The sequence below is a fragment of the Haemaphysalis longicornis genome, unplaced genomic scaffold (assembly GCF_048455015.1).
Source record: "Haemaphysalis longicornis isolate Haplotype H1 unplaced genomic scaffold, Haemaphysalis longicornis Haplotype H1 scaffold_1, whole genome shotgun sequence".
Taxonomy (NCBI): Eukaryota; Metazoa; Arthropoda; class Arachnida; order Ixodida; family Ixodidae; genus Haemaphysalis; species Haemaphysalis longicornis.
Window position 1 is genome coordinate 138578398 of NW_027526203.1, and position 20727 is coordinate 138599124.

Genomic DNA, 20727 nt, shown 5'->3' on the forward strand with positions numbered 1-20727 from the left:
GCACGTCGCATGAAGTCGCGCTCGAAGAGAAAATGACGTCATGCTGTGACGTCGCTGTTTGAAGGGGGTGTGGTCGGCCTGGGCCCCTACGGGATATGGTTTGGGAATACGGGCCCCGCCCTGCTGTTGCTGGGCTGCCCTACCTCCGGTGACTACAAAGACGCGCTGGACTGAAGTGGTGTCCTGGACTGTGCGTGTCGTGCTGCTTCGCGATAGAAGAACTGTTATGGACTTTGCGGGCCTTTGTTGACTGGGGGCGAGTGTTGTTAATTTCGGGGATGTGTTTTTGCTTTTGCTCGGCAGCGGTTGTCCAAGCAGTGCAGGCTTGGTCTTGAGGAAGGGGGGATTGTGGGGACCCTTGTTTCCCTACGCCTCGCCTGCACATGTTTTCGTGAGCTGGTAGCCGCCATTTTGGGCAGCCGGCGCGTCACGTAGGTCATGTCCTGTTCATGACCCCTCGCGACGCGCCGAAACGGCTCGCTGCGAACGTGTGCGCGAGGGAAGGAGGACCAGTTTGTCACCTTCCTTTGCGCCACCCTTTTCAAGACCTAGGGAAGACCTCCTTTCCCCTCCGAGCTGACCTGCGGGACGAACAAGTGCTCCGCCGGGACTTGACTGGGCGATTTCGTCGGAGTCGGTTGGCTCGGCAGTGCCTACGCCGAATGCCCCGATGACGGTGAACCCAGTTGGCTCCACGGACTCTGCTGAGAGATTGTCCTGATTGGTACACGGGATGCCTCCCCTGCTCCCGCGGCCGTGATGACGGATATCGGGGTCTGAGTCCCGCGGCTTGAGCGTGCGACAGGAGCCACTGTATCCCCGCAAGCGATAGTCGTGTTGTCTGGTATATGCCCTGTATGTGCCAGGCAATAAAGCCTCACTTTGGATTGCCGGAGCCTGTCTACCGCATGTGAGTACCCGAACCCGTGCGCGAGTTTTCGGATTCCGCAGGGCTAGTGTACGGCGCGTAGCGTTCTCTAGCGAAGCTAGCCGGCGTCCTCTGGTATCCCGTACGTTAGCCCACAACGTTTGTGTGTTATACATGCATCGAACTGTTTAGTTACTCTACTGTGCAACATTCGTTGTGAACGCTCCTCATTTGTATAATATTCTAAAGTTTAACTCCGGAGAATGAAGCTTGGGAGGCAAACGAGGGAATGGACAGAGGTGCGGTAGAAATTACAACCAGCCCAAAACACAGTCCCCACTCCTTCCAGCAATTTCCCAGCAACTTTGGGGAGAAGTTCAAGACCCAAACGAAAGTTCGGGACTCTCTGCCCAAGCCCAACAAAACTCTCGGTCACAGAAGCTCAGGCACTGTGACAGCCTGAAACTCGCACCCACAGCAAAACAATGCTACTCCAGTTGTTTCTCCAAAATTACGTAAAAGAACACAGTAAGTAGGTAAAACCATGGGTGTTATTGTACGCATCTTGGGTCTTCCCCCATCATTTGACCCTCAGCACTCGACACCACAAACCTTTGAGTTATGGGAGGCAGCGCTGACCAGCTCCGACCCCAGGATTCAGAGGGACTTGATTCTCAGAGCATGGAGTGGGGTGTAAAAGGCGTTTCATGGATGGAGGCACCCGTCCATGACCAAATATCCACCCCTCTTTCCTAAATAAACGTTTTTTCTCTCTCTCTTTCTCTGCGAACAAAATGTTTTGTAGGCCTTTGATAGGAAACATCCTCGGTTTTTGTGTTAGTGTCCCGCTTTTTAATGCGTGTCATGTTGTGACAGCAAGTGCAATATTAAGTACGGTCCTTTCTGAGCAATTCATAAGAACCTTAATGGACAGCGAAAGCAATTTTGAAAAAACGTTTATTGCTTTGCACATAATACTGCTCCCTTCACTTTATTAGTAGTCATGCTAGTGCTTGACAGCACTGACAGCCGCATAGAATAGAAGCACGTTCATTAAATCAACGCTGAAAATACGGCGAGCTCCGGATGATGAGAGAGCAGCAGCCGCACACCCCGGACTTCGTGAAGTTGCAGCCGGGCCGGGCTGAAGAGCCCGTTCCAGGTGATGCGGGAGAAGTTCCATTTTCCTGTGTTCAGCAGTTGGGCACGATTGTATGCAGTAGGTTGAGGGGGCCGTGAAGCATCCCGCCATGTCCTAAGTGAAGGCCACCGAAGAAAACAACAGGGGCTAAAGTAAACATTCCAGTCGCGAAATGCTTCAAGAGCCTTCTACCGAACTTTCGGTTTTTTGCGGTCACCTGCGTCCACATAATTATTAGTAAGCGAGGTGATAAATCTAGTCGCTATTACTAGGTTGACATGCCTGGCCTACCATTTCCGTGCTACGAATGGTGAGCTACCATTAGTGAAAAGCTGCGTAAGAACTCACACTCTTCAGAAGAGGAAACGTACGACACGTGCGCGCAGTGTGTCGTGTTAACATTCACTATGAACCGCGTCACCAACGCGTTCAATTTGTCCAGCTAGGTGTACATTGTTTTTGGCGCTTCTATGCTGGGGTTATAAAGTTCTGTTCGATGTTAAAAGTACACAGCAAGATGTGTAATTATATGTTTAATTTTTTTTGCAGATTGAAGTATACAAGTCGTAGGGACAAGCAACTTTCGTTCCAATTTCAACCGGTCACTCATACGTGCCGCAATCGCGCATGAGATAGTTGCTATGCCATCTACAAGCTTCTAATGAGGATTGTACCTCGGCATCTGCTGCTGAAGGCCAGCCACAGGGGCTGGTAGGAGAGCCGTGGGGGCGAAATTGGCGACTGGGCAAGTTGGAGGTGCGCTCGCTGATCGGCCACGATATCACCACATCCGTCCGTGTGCGCCTGCTTGATGTCGTAGAGGATAACAAACTCTCATAAATCCAGGAAAAAAATTTGCCAAATCATAGGCTTCGCAATTTTAACGTACAAAGGTGTATTTTTGGGACCGACTTCCTAGCCCCCGCCGCGGTGGCTCAGTGGCTAAGGCGTTGTGCTACTGAGCACGAGGACGCGGGTTCGTATCCCGGCCGAGACGGCCCTTTTCTGATGGATGCGAAAAGCACAAAATGCCCGTGTGTACGAGATTTCGGCGCACGTTAAAGATCCCCAGGTGGTCAAAATTAATCCGGAGCCCTCCACTACGGCGCGCCTCATCGCCTGAGTTGCGTCGGTGCGTTAAACCCTACAATCAGAATCAATGACTTCCTAGCCAAAAAGATCTCATGGTGGTGCATGCTGGGATATCGGCGTTATTTGCAAAGAACGCCAAGATAATAGTGGCACATGCTCAGTATACCACGCTTGTCCGATGCCTGTGTAACAATGTACTGTCTCAAGTGGTAAGGCGGTGTTTTGAGCGGGGAAGAAGATCCCTCTGGGGCTACTGGTGGCATCTGCTTATATTGCTAATCGTGCGCCTGCACACAAACCGCACTAATTAACGAGGCCGCACACATTTCGTAAAACAGAGGTTTCTATGGCACGGGTAAGAGGCATTACAAAGTGGCAGGAGATCTTTTGTACTTTATCTTGCAAGGCAGCAGTTTGTTTTCAACCTGCCGTACCGTTACCACTCACTGACTAGACAGAGCCACTGTTAATGTTTCGCACAGCAGGACTTAAACCCAGCCTCAGGAAGGAATTGCCGTCATCAGCCTGCTTTGTATAGTGCAGGCCGAGCACCCCTCCGCTGTTCTGCCAACCGTTATTGTCTTGCGATGGCCTATACAATCTTTGTCCTCCATTTTTTTTCTTTCCCCCGTTGAGCTAATGGTATTCGTTTACTTCTAGTTCCGTGTCTAGTTTGCATCACCCTGTTTAAGGCGGGAGCATTAGCAGTGTTAGGAGTCGAAAGCAGTCCCGCGTCAGCGTGAGCTTTGTAGTATCTGTTTGTTTTATGGCGCAAGGGCAACGATGGCCAAAGAGCGCCAACGCAGTGGTTGATCATTTTGAATGATGTTTTAGTAAAATGGTGCTGTAAATGTGACGATATTAAAAGAGGTTAGTGTGGGGGTGTATACAGCCCCTCATTTAAAACAACAATAAAATTGGGGAAATGGGAATGGCAGGGTGAGAATGTAAAAAATAAATAGACACTCATAGCTTCCTCCCACTCTGAGGTCCCCGAGGTTACACATGGTACGATATGCTGTTTAAAAAGCCAATGTCTCCCAGGTAAGCAAAAACGCGTTTACTTGGAATTAAGGGTTGATCAGCTAAAAACATCGAGGGATGAAGAGGAATCATGTGAGTGTAGAGTTCCCGGAAGTGCTTTTTCCTTGCCTTGTGGAAGTACCCACACTCAACCAAGAAATGGCTGACGGATAGGCGACGTCCGCACCTGTAGCATTGTGGCGGTGGTTTGTCCTGCAGAAGGTGCGAGTGAGTAGCGTATGTATGGCCTATTCGTAATCTGCACATGTATACTTCCGTTGTTCTGTTGTGTTTTTCTGTGTAGTAGCTGCCTAATTGGGGTTTTATAGTGCGGAGTTTGTTATCTGTCTGAGTGTCCCAGTGTTGCGGCCAGAGTTCTTGGATTGCCTTTCGAATGAATGGTTTCCAATCAAGATAGGGAAGCTGCTGAACGTCGACGCTACAGCGAAGTGCTGCCACAGCGGCGCTCTGGTCTGCGAGTTCATTACCAGGAATGCCACTGTGTCCAGGCACCCAACACACGAGCATGACCTGTTTTAAAGCGTAGGCTGCTATTATCTCTTTAACTAACCTGTTCAGCAGAATGTTCCTACATGGTTTTCCATAATGCAGTGCTGTCGCAACACTCAATGAGTCTGTGTATATAATGGATTGTTGTGTCTTTGTTTGTATTATGGGTTCTAGCGTAATATAGCATGTGCCTCAGCCGTAAATATACTTGTCTTTCTCTTTAGTGTCCTTGTGCTGGCAAAGTTGGGACCATGTGCAGCACATGCCACAGCAGTGGCAGTTTTGGAGGCATCTGTGTAAAAAGCAGTGCATGGGAATTTGTTTTGAAAGTGCAGAAAGCGTTGTCGGATAAGTTCTGTGGGTGAATGTTTTTTTGTAGATTTCCTTGAACGACATGTCACAGGTGACAGGGCGCAGTTGCCAAGGCGGCATGAACTCAACGAAGCAGTTTTGTAAGATTCAGATAAAATAACCCCAAGTTCCTCTGCCTCCACCTTCACTCGGATAGAGAAAGGCAGAGGAAGCGATAGACGGCTCAAAAACAGCCTTTCGGACGCTTTGTTTTCAAGAATAGCATTTAGCGGAAGACTATTTAAGGAAGTCGCCCTTACCCAGTAGAACAGTGCCATGTATGTACGCTGGTGCTCTAAGCACCACTGATCCGTTTCTGCATAGAGGCTTTCAATAGGACTCGTCCGGAAAGCCCCGGACGCCAGGCGGAGCCCCAAGTGCAGCACTGCGTCAACCATTTTTAGAGCTGTTTTTGAGGCAGACCCATTCACTACACTTCCGTAGTCCATACGGGACCTGACAAGACTGTTAAAAACACGTAAATGGCATATCGTATCTGCACCGTATGACTGGCGGGAAATGACTTTTAAGATGTTCATAGTCTTAAGATGTTCATAGTCTTCATGCATTTCATTTTAAGTTGTTTAATATATGAGATGAATGTCAGGGTATCATCTAAAACTACTCCAAGAAACTTGTATTCTCTTTTTACGGGTATGTGAACTCCCTTAGGTTGTATGGTTGGTTGCAGATGAATCCCACGCTTCCTGGAAAAGAGAACACAAGTGCTTTTCTGCTGATTTAGGATAAACCACTTTTGTCTGCGCACTTGGCTAGTCTGTTCACAGCAACTTGGATCTGCCGTTCACAGATAGAGGAGTTGCATGACCTGAAGCTAACGTGAACGTCGTCTACATAGATTGAATAAAAAATGGTGGGTGGCAGTGCCCTCCCTAACGTATTCATTTTTACAATGAAAAGTGTTCAGCTAAGCACTCCACCCTGGGGAACGCCATTTTCTTGTGTGTACGTCCTAGATAACGCTGTACCAACTCGTACCCGGAATGTAATATCTGATAAGTAGCTTTCCAGTGTGTTTAACATGTTTCCACAAATGCCGAAAGATATAAGGTCATGCAGGATGCCATACCGCCAAATGGTGTCATAGGCCTTTTCGATGTCAAAAAATATAGATATACAGTGTTGTTTACGAGCAAAAGTTTCTCTAACATAAGATTCAACAGATATAAGATTGTCAGTTGTTGACCTGCCCAAGCGAAAGCCTGCCTGGCAGCTATCCAGGACACCATGATATTCCAAGAAATAGATACGCAGTCTATTCATCATCTTTTCAAAGAGCTTGCTCAAGCAGCTTGTCAAAGCAATAGGGCGATAGCTTGTCAAAGAAGAGGCATCTTTCCCCTCTTTCAATATAGCCAACACAATTGCCTCTTTTATAGCGCGAGGAACGTACCCAGCACACCATATCTTATTGTACAAGAAGAGAAGAGTATTGAGGGTATCTATGTGCAGGTGCTGAATCATTGTGTATGTTATTTTATCAGCTCCTGGCGCCGAAGCACGGCATGTGTTGAGGGCTACCATAAGTTCCTGCAGCGAAAAAGGAGAGTTACACCCATCATTAGATTTCTTGTTGTCACGAATAGGCTTTCTTTCAACAGATTCGTTGTATTGCAGGAATGTCTCAGTGTAGTGGGAGGAGCTGGAAATATGTTCAAAGTGCTGTCCCAGGGTGTTTGCTTGGTCTTCAAGTGTATCGCCAGTGGTGCTGACAAGAGGTGTGACACATGTTTTCTGCCCCTGCAGTTTCCATATCTTGTTCCAAACTTTGCGCGCATCTGTATAGGAATTTATTGGTGATAGAAAAGACCTCCAACTATCTGTTTTTGCCTGACGTCGGATTCGCCGTCCCATGGCTTTTGCGCGCTTGAAGGAAATTCGGTTTTCTGTAGTAGCATACCTGCGGAGGACCCCCCAGGCCTTATTCTGAGCATTTCTGGCCTTCTTGCAATCGTCATTCCACCAGGGCCTCTGAAGATTACGTGTGGTACCGGAGGTCTGGGGAATAGAAACGATAGCAGCATCAAGTATATGTGCTGTGATGAAGAAGCACGCTTCATCAATACCTCAGTGTGTTATTGATGTGTAAGTTTTGACATCTCTTTAAACGTTGCCCAGTCGGTACCAGCTTCTTTAAACTTTTAATGTGAAGTGTAACTGTATGGGCATTTGTCTAAATATCTGACGGTCACTGGGAAGTGGTCGCTCCCGTAGGGATTCGTATCCACTTCCCATTCGATGGACGGAAAAAGAACGGGGGAGCCTATAGCAAGATCAATGTGTGCATATGTGTGGTGTGCTATATTGTAGTATGTCAGCTGCTTTTTGTTAAAAATACAAGCTGCAGATGACACGAGAACCTTTTCTATCAACCGGCCCCGGAAATCTGTGCGTTTCGATCCCTATAGTGTGCTGTGCGCATGAAGGTCACCAACTAGTAAAAACGGTGCTGGCAGTTGATCTATAAGGGACTCAAATTCGTAACTGGACAGACGATATTCAGGGGGAATGTACAGTGAGCAAATTGTTGTTAACTTATTGGAGATAATTTCCCGAACAGCAACCGCTTCTAGGCCGGTGCGCAAATCAATAGATTGACAAGGGACAGCTTTTTGCATAACTATTGCCACGCCACCAGAGCAGTGCGAGCAGCTGTGTCTGTCTCTTCTAAATACTGAGTATTGGTTTACGAAGTTGGTATGCTTAGAGTTCAAGTGAGTCACTTGTAAACACAGGACAGTTGTTTGAGTTTTGTGTAGGATTTCATATATATCATCTAGGTTTTTAATTACCCTCTACAGTTCCACTGCGTAACTATTTGTGCTACCATAAATGTTTATAGAAGATTTTGGCTGGTGAAGACTAGGGATGGATGTATCACCTACCACACTCAGGTATGATTTGGGCCAGTGACACGGGAGGCTGCTTGCTTTTTTCCCTCCCCGCCATGGAGCGCTGTTCTTTCACCGCATTTGGCGCTGGCCGAGACGGTGTCATGCCTATGTCCTCGTCTGAGTGCTGGGACAGCGACGAGATGGAGTCCTTGCGGCCTCCGACACGGAATATGTTCGAAGTGGAGGAAGGAATCTCTGCCACCAGCGTTTGTTGCGTGTTGGACGCAGAGGCGGTCGAAGGACCCGCCACATCTACATCCATGGCCACTTGAGGTCTGGTAGCCGGAAGAAGGGGACCGATTGCAGAGCCGTCACTCCTGGCGTTCGTGGCCGACGCAACACTTGCGGGTGCCACAGGTGTTGTGTCAGCTGGTTGGGCTACCTTAGGCAGCACCTTGGGGGGCTGGGGCGGTACCAAGTCTGCTTCGCGGTATTGGGTGGCTGCAGTGACAAGACGCCGCTCTGCCCCCCCCCCCCAGCGAACTGAGTCGGCATACTTCGCAGATGCAAAGGCGCTGAGCCTTTCGCGCTTCTAGGTAAGAGATGTTCTCACTGACTTTAAGATTGAGTATTTTCTTCTCAAGTTTGAATGTTTCACACGTCCTTGAGTACGCTGTTTTCGGGCCACTGCAGTTTGGAGACTTCATCAAAGTGCTGTTACAATTCTCTTTGGGTTGGTCGTGCTCTGAGCACTTTGCACACATGAAACGCACACGGCATTTGTTAGTACTGTGCATATAACGTTGGCACTTAAAGCACCGACGTCGGTTGGGGATATATGGTCCGACGGTACATCGAAGCAAGCGTGCATTCACAAATTCAGCTAAGGTACTGCGGTCAAAGGTGAGGACAACATGTTTGGTTTTGATTTCCTGATTTTCTCGACGCATAGTGATCCTCCTTACTGCAATGACGCCCTCGTCGCGCAGGCCCTCGAGGATGTCAGAGTCAGTTTCATTGCAGAGATCAGATTCGGATATCACACTTTGGGATGTATTTAGCGTTCGGTGGGGAGTGACTTTGATTTTCAGGTCGCCAATGAGGGTTTGTTCAAGAAGCTTTTTTGATTCTGCCCGGTTGTTTACTTCTACAAGGGTCCCTCCAGAGGTCAGTTTCTTGGCTTTGTAGTGTTTTTCTACAACACGTTCAATGCACTTCGCTATTAAGAAAACGTATTTAGATGTCACTGGCTTTGTAGTGTCTTCGGATGCAATGATCAAGAACAAGGGAAAGTTGTCAGGTATATGGAACAATAGGACAGGCATTGGGGGAAAGTTCGCTTCGGTGCGGCCTCTTTTGGGGAGCCGATCAGATCAGTGGGTTCAGAAAATGTTGAAAGAACCATGCAGCATGAAAAAAAAGCAGGGAACGGGGGTACTTCCTTCGCTCGGTTTACCCTGATGCCGAGAGAGGTCCCGGAGCTCCCTGCCTGGTAAACAAACAGGGAGCCTTCCGCCGGAGCTTGACCACGGCTCCGACAGCCACCGTTTGTGGTTTCTACCCTTCACCTTAAAACTCCTAGCCACAGTAGGATACAGCGTGAGTATGTAGGCTCGGGGTCCGCGGTATCGCCAGAACCGTCACCAAGATTGCTCAAGGTGCCCCATGCGGGGTTTTGTCAAGTTTCATAAAAGAAAGGTCAGAGGACACAGGGCGAACTTGCCAACCGGTAAAATGTTAGAAAAAGATGACCTGTACACATCTAAAAACCAAGCGCTGAGATCCCAGGCTCGCTCTCTCACTCTAAGTGAAAAGGGCAGAGGAACGGATGAGCGATTTACAAAAAGCACAGATGTGGATGTATTGTTAAAGACAGGATAAAAAGGATGGTTGTTCAGCGATGAAATTTTAAAAGCATTAAGCAAGTCCATGTACGTCCGTTGGTTCTCAAGGGACCACTTGTTACACATGACATACAGACTCTCGACAGGGCTAGTGCGAAAAGCACCCAATGCAAGACGCAGACCTAAGTGTAGCACTGGGTCAAGCATTCGCAACGCTCTTTTAGTCACCGACCCAAACACTACACTGCCATAGTCTAAACGAGACCCAACCAAAGAAGTATACACCCCTATACTCGGGGACAACTTCAGAACGGCACCATAAGTTGCCGCTGTGCCTTATCACCGTACCCGGATGTTTCTCCGCACGGCGAAAGTAGGGCGTCACTGGGAATATTTTGAACATGGCGTGAGCCGTTCCCGTGATTTTTTGGACTTAATATGTTTATAAACGACTCCAGTGACGACAAAAAAACTGCGTGAGACAAGGCAGACGATATCACGCATTTATAGTAAACCCTTTCAAAACGCGCGCGCACTGACGTCACGGGTCCGGCGCTTTGGCGGAGTGATACACTACGTGAGGTGGTGCCGTTCTTGAGTTGTAACCGAGTATAGAAGGAATTCTTGTCAGCCCCATACGATTGGTGTTAGAGAACATTAAGGATATTTATTGTTTTCAGACATTTATGCTTAAGTTCCTTGATGTGTGGGATGAATGGGAGTTTGTGGTCAAACACAACACCTAAAAACTTGTGCTCCTTGTTCACAGGAAGCGACACTCCATTAAGAGTAACGTCTGGGTCCGGATGGACCCCGCGCTTCCTGGAGAAAAGAACGCAGGAGCTTTTTCCAGGATTCTATTTAAAACCATTCTTGTGTGCCCATCCGGCAAGTTTCTGGACGCCTCGCTGGACTTGACGTTCGCCTATTGACATATTACATGATTTAAAAGATCTGCACGTCGGCTACATACCTGGAATAAGAAATTCGGTTTTACAATGAACAGATGAATTCAGATGAATTCATCTTTACAATGGACAGAGTGCCGCTTAGAACTCCACCTTGCGGCACGCCATTTTCTTGCACGTGAACCTTTGAGAGGGCACTACAGTTTCTCAGCGAAAGGTTCTCTCCGGCAAGTAACTAATAAGGGTATTTAACATGTTACCCGAGACACCGAACGACTTGAGGTCACTAAGTATGCCGTAACGCCATGTGGTGTCATAGGCCTTCTCTATGTCAAAAAACACCGTAAGACAGAACAGAACTGTTTGTTACGAAGCCAAGGCATCCTTTATATATGATTCCAACGCAACCAGTTGATCGTTGGTGAATTTCCCTGCCCTGAAGCCAGCCTGGGAGCTCTCAAGAAGGCCAGTGTACTCCAAGTACATGAGTCTCCTGTTCATCATCTTCTCGAGAAGCTTGGACAGGCAGCTGGTCAGGGCAATGGGTCGATAGGTAGCGGGAGACGAAGGGTCCTTCCCTTCTTCCTAGAATGCTGCTACTAAGGCATCCCTCCAGGACTCTGCAATGTGCCCTGAAAGCCATATCTTGTTGAAAAGGTGAAGGGGTGTTACAAGAGTGTCTGTGTGTAAGTACTGCATCATTGTAAATGTGATGATGTCTGGGCCTAGAACTGAGGGTTTACACGTGCTCAGAGCACCCCTCAGCTCAAGAAGTGCTAACTCAGAGTTATAAGTGGCTGATCTGTCATTTTCATGTAAAGGCTTCTTTTCGGCCACGAGTTTGTGTTTCATGAAAGTGTTTGTGTAAGGTGCTGAACTAGACACCTGCTGGAAGTGTTGTGCAAGTGTCAGCCTGGTCTTCAAGTGTGTCCCCTGTTGTGCTGACCAGAGGCAGGCTGTGTGTGTTCTCCTTTGAGTTTGCGTATTCGCGCCCATACTTTGCGTGTGTCTGTGTAGGAGTTAATTGATGTTATGAATGAACACCAAGTATTGCGTTTTGCCTCACGGCGCACACGTTTTCCAAACGCCTGGGCCCGTTTAAACAAAAGGAGGTTAGTCGACGTGGGGTACCGACGAATGATACCCCACGCCTTGCTCTGGGCCTCTCGCGCCCGCCTAGAGTCCTCATTCCACCACGAACTTCACTGGTTGCCCTCCACTGGTTGCGCAAGGCACCAAAGGCGTGGGGAATGGTCTTTTCGCGGCGTCGCGAATGTGCGCCGCGAGTAGTTGGGTTGCCTGCTCAACGTGTAGGTGGGTTATGGACGTGTAATGTAGTTTAGATGAATCTGTACATGCATCCAGTTTGCTCTTGCTTCATTAATCCTGTTTTGAGAAGATGGACTGCTCGCGCCCTTACCTATATATGTTAGTGAGGTGGGGAAGTAGCCACTACCATGTGGGTCAGTGCCCACTACCCACTCAAGACATAGAAAGAGAGGCAAATCCAATAGCCAAGTCAAGGTGTGAATAAGTGCTGTGTCCTATAATATAATATGTTGGCTGTTTCTGGTTGAAAACACTTGGTGCCGACGATGTTAAGAATTTCTCAATTAGGCGACCTTCGGCATCCGTGCGAGCAGAGCACCAAAGAGAGTTATGCGCATTCAGGGAGCCTATCAGAATGAAAGGGTCGGGTGACTGATCTATTAGACCCTCAAAATCTATGGTCGAGAGCTGGAAGTCAGGAGGTATGTAAAGAGAACATAGGGTTATAAGCCTATTGAAAATTATTGTTCGAATGACAACAGCCTCTAGGATGGTCTGTAGTTGGACAGTGTGGCACGACAAGGAATTCTAGGCAATGATGGCCACACCGGCGGAGGATGTGCCACCATCTCTGTCCCTCCTAAATACCATGTAACTATTCAAGAAATTTGTGTGCGTGTTGTCTAAATGGGTTTCTTGGAGACACATCACACTTGGCTGATTGGAATGCAGTAACTCATAGACATCATCAAGATTTTTTAGAAGGCCTCTGCAGTTCCATTGCATGATATTTTCTATTGCCATTGTTGAAGTTTAGGGCTACTGGAGTATTTGCGTGTTTATGCGTCGGCTTTCGGGGCTTGAACTCTTGAAAGGGTTTTTTTTTATTTTCTCTACTGACCTGGACGGCGGAGCGCGTTCCTTCCGCTGCGGTGCGCGCAAGAACGGCTCGGCGTCCATGTCGTCATCTGAAGGCAAGGGGGTGCCCAGCGGACTGGGCCCCCCAGACTTGATGATGGTTGGGTTTTTATGGCGCAAGGCCGACTAAAGGCAAAGAGCGCCAGAGAAAAGGTTATTTAATGAAGTGAAGTGGTTACCACAAAAAGGTAGGTAAAAAAAACGTGTCAACCGAACATAGTAAAATCAGTTAAAGATAATGGTGATGGCTGGTGTATAGGGCCAGATTTGATTATGCGTGATAGGAAATGAGGTTTAAAAACTTAACGTCTCACAAATACTCAAACACACGTTTCACAGAAACAATGGCATCGTCACCTAGAAACAGTGATGGATGTAGTGGGATATGTTGTCTGTAGAGTTCGCTGAAGTGTTTGTGTCGTGTTGTGTGAAGTGCCTTGCATGTGATTAGTATGTGCACTACGGATAGGGCCTCTCCGCACCTGCTGCACAGAGGTCTTGGAGATGCAGTGAGAAGGTGCGAGTGCGTTGCATGTGTGTGCCCTATCCGTAATCTGGCCAAGGCGGCTTCAGAGTATCTATTGCGTGTGTCGGTTGTGTATGGTCCCAAGTGAGGTTTTATTACGTGTAACTTGTTGTCTGTTTGTTCACTCCAGTGTGTTTGCCATGTTTTGCGAAGTTGTTGTCTGATGTGTGGTTTCACGTCGGTGTAGGGTAATGTGGTTATGTCTACTGTATTCAAGAGTGTAGCGGCAGCAGCCATTCGGTCCGCTGCTTCGTTCCGGGCTATACCACAGTGGCCAGGGACCCAGCAAAGAACCAGTTCAAATTTGCGTACATACACAGACATGATACCCTTGACGATCAGACTGACAACGTGCTTTTTCGAAGGCATTGTTGACGACAGTGCCCGCACAACACTGAGGGAATCTGTATAGATAATGGATTGTGGGATGTGGCTTTGAAGTATATGATTGACAACAAGAAGTACACCGTAAGCTTCTGCCGTAAAGATACTAGTATGACTATTCAGAGTTCTAGTGACACTAAGGCCGGGCCCATGCGCCGCGCAGGACACAGAGGTGGCAGTTCTAGAAGCGTCCGTATAAAATTCAGAGCACTCATACTGCTGCAAATACAAGAAATGCTGCAGAATTGCACATGCGAGAGCTCGGTTTTTATCTACATGTGTGAAAGATGTGGCGCATGATACAGGACGGAGATGCCATGGTGCTATAAAATCCGTTAGAGAACTTTGGATTGTATCTAAAAAGAAGACAGAAAACTCTGACGCTTCCTCTCTAACTCTGTAAGCGAAGGGCGCAGAGAACGATGGTCGATTCAAAAAGAGTTCAGTCATGGACGTATCATGAAAAACTGATTTAAAAGGATGGTGAGGCGTGGATGGAATTTTAAAAGCATAAAGGGGATCTGTGTATGCTCGCTGACGTTGTAGGTTCCATTTGTTGCACTCCACATATAGGCTTTCGACCGGGCTAGTGCGGAAGGCGCCACACGCCAGGTGGAGCCCGAGATGGAGCCCTGGGTCCATCATTTTGAGGGATGTTTTACTTGGTGACCCATAAACAACGCTACCATAGTCCAATCGTGAACCTATCAAGCTGGTAAAAACACGTAAGAGAAGTTTTTCACCACCAAAAGAGATGTGCGACAGAACCTTCAGGATTGTTTTTAAGCATTTATGTTTCAGTTGTTTTATGTGTGGGATGAATGTCAGCTTTTCGTCAAAGATAATACCTAAGAACTTGTGTTCCTTTTTTACAGGAAAAGAGACACCGTGGAGCCGAATGTCTGGATCCGGCCGAATGCCACGCCTCTTGGAAAACAGAACACAAGTGCACTTCCCTGGATTAAATTTAAAACCGTGCTACCTGTTCAGCCGGCAAGCTTGTTCACACCAAGCTGCACTTGGCGCTCGCAGATAGACAAGTTACACGATTTCAAGGAGAGTTGAACATCGTCTATATAGATTGAACAGGAGATCGATGGTGGCAGTGCCTTCCGAAGAGAATTCATTTCTACAATAAACAAAGTGCAACTCAAAACACCACATTGCGGCACGCCGTTTTCCTGCACATGCACCCTAGAGAGTGCAGCTCCAACTCGCACGCGAAACGTTCTTTCAGACAGGTAACTAACAAGCGTATTCATCATGTTACGCGACATGCCAAAGGACTTCAAATCGCTGAGGATGCCGTACCGCCAAGCAGTGTCGTACGCCTTTTCAAGATCAAAGAATACTGTCATACAGTACTGCTTATGGAGGAAAGCGTCTTTAATATATGACTCTAACGCAACAAGTTCATCGTTCGTAGATCGCCCCGCCCTAAAGCCTGCCTGGCAGCTCTCGAGAAGACCGTTGTACTCTAAGAAGTACACGAGTCGCTTGTTTATCATCTTCTCGAGGAGCTTACACAGGCAGCTTGTCAGGGCAATGGGACGATAACTGGAGGGAGAAGGGTCCTTCCCTTCCTTTAGGAAAGCAACTACTATGGCCTCCCTCCAAGAGCGTGGAACGTGCTCTGAAAGCCATATTTTATTGTATAGGTGTAAGAGTGTTTCAAGAGTGTCTCGGTGTAGGTCTTGCATCATGGTGTATGTAATGTTATCTGTGTCTGGGGCTGAAGGTTTGCACGTGCTCAGGGCAACCCTCAACTCATAGAGAGTGAATTCAGAGTTGTAAGAAGTATTTGATTTGTCTTTGTCTTGTAAGGGCTTTTTTCTGCAGATGTTTTGTGTTTCATGAAAGTGCTTGTGTAGTGTGCTGAACTGGACACGTGTTCGAAGTGTTGTGCAAGTGTGTTAGTCTGGTCTTCGAGTGTGTCCCCTGTTGTGCTAACCGGGGGCAGTCTGTGTGTCTGTTGTCCTTTGAGCTTGCGTATACGTGTCCAGACTTAGTGTGTGTCCGTGTATGAATTAATGGTTGTCAAGAAGGTGTGCCAACTCTCTCGTTTTGCCTCACGGCGCACTCGTTTTCCAAACGCCTTGGCCCGTTTGAACAAAATAAGGTTACCCGACGTGGGGTACTGACGAAGGATACCCCACGCCTTGTTCTGGGCCTCTCGCGCCCGCCTACAGTCCTCATTCCACCACGGCCTTCTCTGGTTGCGCGGGGCACCAGTCGCGTAGGGAATGGACTTTTCGGCGGCGTCGAGGATGTGCGCCGTGAGGAGTTGGGTAGCTTCTTCACGTGCAGGTGTCCTATGAATGTGTGGTGTAGTTTCGATGTCTCTGTAAATGTGTTCCAGTTAGCTCGTGCTTCATTGAACTTATTATAGGAAGATGAACTGCTTGGGCCTTTATCTATATATTTTAGTGAAGTGTGGAAGTGGTCACTGCCATATGGGTCAGTGCCCACTCCCCACTCAAGACATGGAAAGAGAATTGCCGAACCAATAGCCAAGTCAAGATTTGAGTATGTATTGTGTCCTATGTTATGGTATGTAGGCTGTTTCTTGTTGAAAAGGCATGCTCTAGAGGATGTTAAAAACTTCTCTATCAGGCGACCTCGGGCATCCGTTGGGGAAGAGCCCCAAAGAGAATTGTGTGCATTGAAGTCGCCTGTTAAGATGTACGGTTCAGGAAGCTGGTCGATCAGAGCCTCAAATTCAGAGCTGAGAAGTGCAAGATCAGGAGAGATGCAGATGGAGCATACTATTATCAACCATTAAAAATTATTGTGCGGACGGCTGCAGCCTCAAGGACGGTGTTCAAGGTGACAGGGTGGCATGCTAAGGATTTGCGGGCGATTATGGCCAGACTGCCAGAAGAGTGTGTGCAGCCATTCCTGTCTTTCCTGTACACCAGGTAACTATTCAAGAAATTTGTCTGTTTGGAATTCAGATGTGTTTCCTGGACACACAATAAACTTGCTTGTTGGCATGCAGAATCTCATGCATGTCGTCAAGATTATTCAGAAGGCCTCTGCAGTTCCATTGAACTATGTTTTCTCTTCCTATTATGATGTGTCAGAGCTACTGGAGTGTGAATATTTATGTAGGGTCTTTCGAGGCTTGGACTCTTGGAAGGGGCTTTCTGGCCTTCTCTACTGACCTGGACGTCGCAGCATGTTCCTTCCACTGCGATGAAAGCCGGAAGGGCTCGACGTCCATGTCGTCATCTGAAGGCAAGGGGGTGCACAGCGGACTGAGCCCCCTTGACGTGATACCCTTTCGGGTGTTCTTTGCCTGCGCTGCCAGTGCCGAAGGCGTTGGGAGCACCACAGATGGAACAGGCAGTGAAGCAGGGGAGGGGGTCGCTGCCAATGCCTCCGTCTCCATCTCCGTGCCCTCGCGTGTGGTTTGGGACGGTGGAGGGGAAGTGGAGGATGCAGCATCACTCCCACCGGACGTGGATGCCGCCACAGCCGCTGCTGGCCCAGCGAGTGGTGCGGAGGCGGGTTGCGCTGCAAGAGGCAACCCAGGGGGGGGGGGCCGGGACCAAGTCCGACTCTCGGTACTGGGTCCCCGCCGAAACAAGACGCCGCTCCGCCCCCCGGCGAGCTGCGTCGGCATACCTGCCAGAGGGAAGGAGGCGAACCTCTTCCGTGCCTCTGAGAAGGTGATGTTTTCGGTTACCTTGATGTTTATGATTTTCTTTTCAAGTTGAAATTTTAAGTGCGAATGCACTTATTAAGCGAGCCTGAAGCCTCCGCCGCCGTCCGCATTCCGCCGCCGTCCGCATAGCAACAGCTGCGGGTGCGCACGCTCCTCTTCTTCCTTGGCAACGGGGGGAGATGGGCGCGCGCTGCCTGGCCGCTGACATGGCACATACCCACGTGGGGGATTGGCCAGGAATCTCCTCGTCTTCCTTGGCAACGGGGGGAGATGGGCGCGCGCTGCCTGGCCGCTGACATGGCACATACCCACGTGGGGGATTGGCCAGGAATCGGGCGTGGGAAGGGCTAATGCACCCGCTTAAAGGAGTACTGACACGAAATTTCAAAGCTGAGATAAGCTCTAGCAATCAAGTACAACGACAACACAAATAGGTGTGTGTGAATAAATGCATCTTTCTTTCTTTGTAGTTGCGTGTGTGTGTGTGATCTCTCTTTCGCGAACATTACCGAACCGCGCAAATTCAACTCCTGCATTCGCACTTTCACATTCTTCCCCTCGGGTAAATGCGGGGAATTTTTTTTTCACATGTTCTGGAGTAGGCCGCGTGTGGACCCTGGCAGTTTATGCAAAGAGACTCTTGCGCGTTCCAATTTTCGGACGCGTCGTGGTGCTGGGCGAATTCCGCGCAGGAATTCGCCCAGAAATAAACAAATAAATACTGACCTCGACAAGAATTTCACCGGTTTGATGTTTTGTGGCCTTATACGATGTTTGGCGGGCCTTATACGGCCCGCCAACAATACCGCCAAGAAACTTTGAAATGAGTAATACCGACTGTGAAGCAAGTGTTTTTGATTGGTCTACAGATTCCATCACGATGAAGCGAGGATAGTTGTTCGGTTTCGGAGAACTCAAGTCAGGAAGTGATGGAAAGGAAAGTTCGGTGCGGCCCCTTTTCGGGGGCCGATCACGTGTGGGGGGGGGGGGTTTGGAAAATGCCTTATGATACATTGGAAAGCAGGGAGATGGGGGTACTTTCTCCTGTGACCTTACCCTGGTAGTCAAAGAGGTCCCGGAGCTCCCTGCCTGGTAGACAGGCAGGGAGCCCATCGGCCGGAGCTTGACGAAGGCTCCGACGTCCACCGTTAACGGCTTCTAATCCTTCACCTTTCAACTTCTAGCCACGGTAGGTGACAGCTTCAGTATGGGGGACTCGGGGTACGCGGCGTCGCCACTCACCGTCACCAAGATTACTCAAGGTGCCCCGTGCGAGGCCCCCTAGACTTGGACTTGGCACCCTTCTCGGTGCCCTTCGTTGGAGCCGCGATCGCCGAGGGCGTCAGGAGCATCCCAGGTGGCAGAGGCGGTGCGGCGGGGTGGGAACTGCTGCGGGTGCCTCCGTCTCCATCTCCTGTGCGCGCTCGCGTGTGGTTTGGGCCGCTGGAGAGGAAGCGGTGGATGCCGCCGCATCCCCAACTAACGTGGTTGCCGCCACTGCCGCTGCTGGCTCAGCAAGCGGTGTGGGGCGGGTGCAGTCGGCAGAGCCAACCTGGTGGGGGGCGCGGGCGTGACCTGGTCCGACTCATGGTACTGGGTCCCAGCCGAAAACATACGCCGCTCCGCTCCCAGCCCAGCCGCGTCGGCGTACCTCCCCAGGGGGAAAGAGGCGAACCTCTTTCGCGCCTCTAGGAAGGTGATGCGGTTTACTTTCAATGCAATTATCTGTTTTTCTAATTTGAACTTCTCACAACTCCTAAATAAGCATCGCGCGGTCCCTGGAAGCTCTCGGATGCACAATTGTCGGTTATGTGGTGGTGTGCTGATCATTTTGCGCACGTCAGTATACAACGACAACAGGTTGTTCCATGCCGAAACTCGTGACACTTGAAGCAGCAGCGTGGGTTCGGCACATAGGGTCGGATTGGACATCTCAAGAAACCTGCGTTGACCGACCCAGGAAGTGTTGAGTGGTCAAACATCAAGATTATGTGCTTGGTTGGAATTACTTGATCATTTCGCCGTATGGTGATTCGCCTTAGTGCTGTCATGCCCTGATCTCGACGGCCCTCGAGCAGATCTGCTTCAGTTTCATTTATTAGATCCCGATCAGAGATCACGCCCTGGGAGCAATTGAGGCTGCGATGGGGCGTGATCTTAATGTCAACATCGACCATGCGCGTTTGCTTGAGGAGGTTAGAAGATTGCTGTTTGTTTTCTACTTCAATCAAAAACCGAAAAAAGCGGGCTCTCAAAATTGTTGTGCAGGGGCCATTGGTCTATGGAATGCTTGGAGCTGCCTATATTCTTAAATTGTGTGTATATTCGAATTCTGCTAGTAAACTTCCCAGTCCGCACAATGCTTGCAGTAAATGTATATCATTGGAGTCGAATTCTGGTGGTATATCTATTGTTTGCTACAAGCACCGAATCCACCAAGTGACTCAGCCATGACTCCATCAAACAAAGACGCATTCTTGGAGGCAAGCTCATTGTTCAATTCCCGAGCCACTGCACCACGAACGCAAAACAATACATTGCCATCAGAAGTTAGGTGGCACGCATGTTTTTTTGTCTCGATTTCTTTGCTCTGGTTTTCTTCAAGAAAGCATGATGAGCTAAACAGTATGCCTTACGAGAGCGTACACGCGTTTCCCACGCAAGCACAGGCCGCACCTGCAAGCAATTTCGCGCCGCATATCCCTCGACGGGACCATCACCTTCAGCTACAGCGGGGGTAGTACTTTCAGTGCTTGCAGCGCTCTTCCGGCATGGCCGCAAGGCAAATGCGAGAGAGGCGGGCGCGACATATCGCATTTGGCCACGCAGCCTCGCTCCCGACAACTCAACTCCGCATGTCCGTGCGTTTTCCACGGCCCCTGCCAGGGGATGGCCCCGGTATCTTCGGCCGTGCACTCCGCTGTTCGTATTTGAATTGTCCATGACTGTACCGTCATGCCAGTGGTGTCAAAATGTTAGGACCTTGTGTGTAATATTTTAGTTTGCAATCATAGAAACAAGGGTGTTTCACAATTTTTAATTATGTTCGCACGACATACCGAGTGATCAAGAAGGCAACATACCGGACATGCAATTTCCGAACAGAATTATTCAGACTCGCTTATTCAGTCTTATTGCCCCGCGAGGAAGACAAGACTGACAGTGGCACACACCACCATACCAGCCAGTCTATGGAGATGATGTATATTTTGGCACATAGCCATGCTCGTACAAAGGTGGGCGCTTCCCATTAAAACACATCTCGCCATAATCTGCCATGAGCCATGCCGTTTCTCCTGCTGCCGCGTAACCGAGTATACGAGTATTCACACATCTTTGCTCCAAACTACGGAAGGTTTAAAAGCACAAAA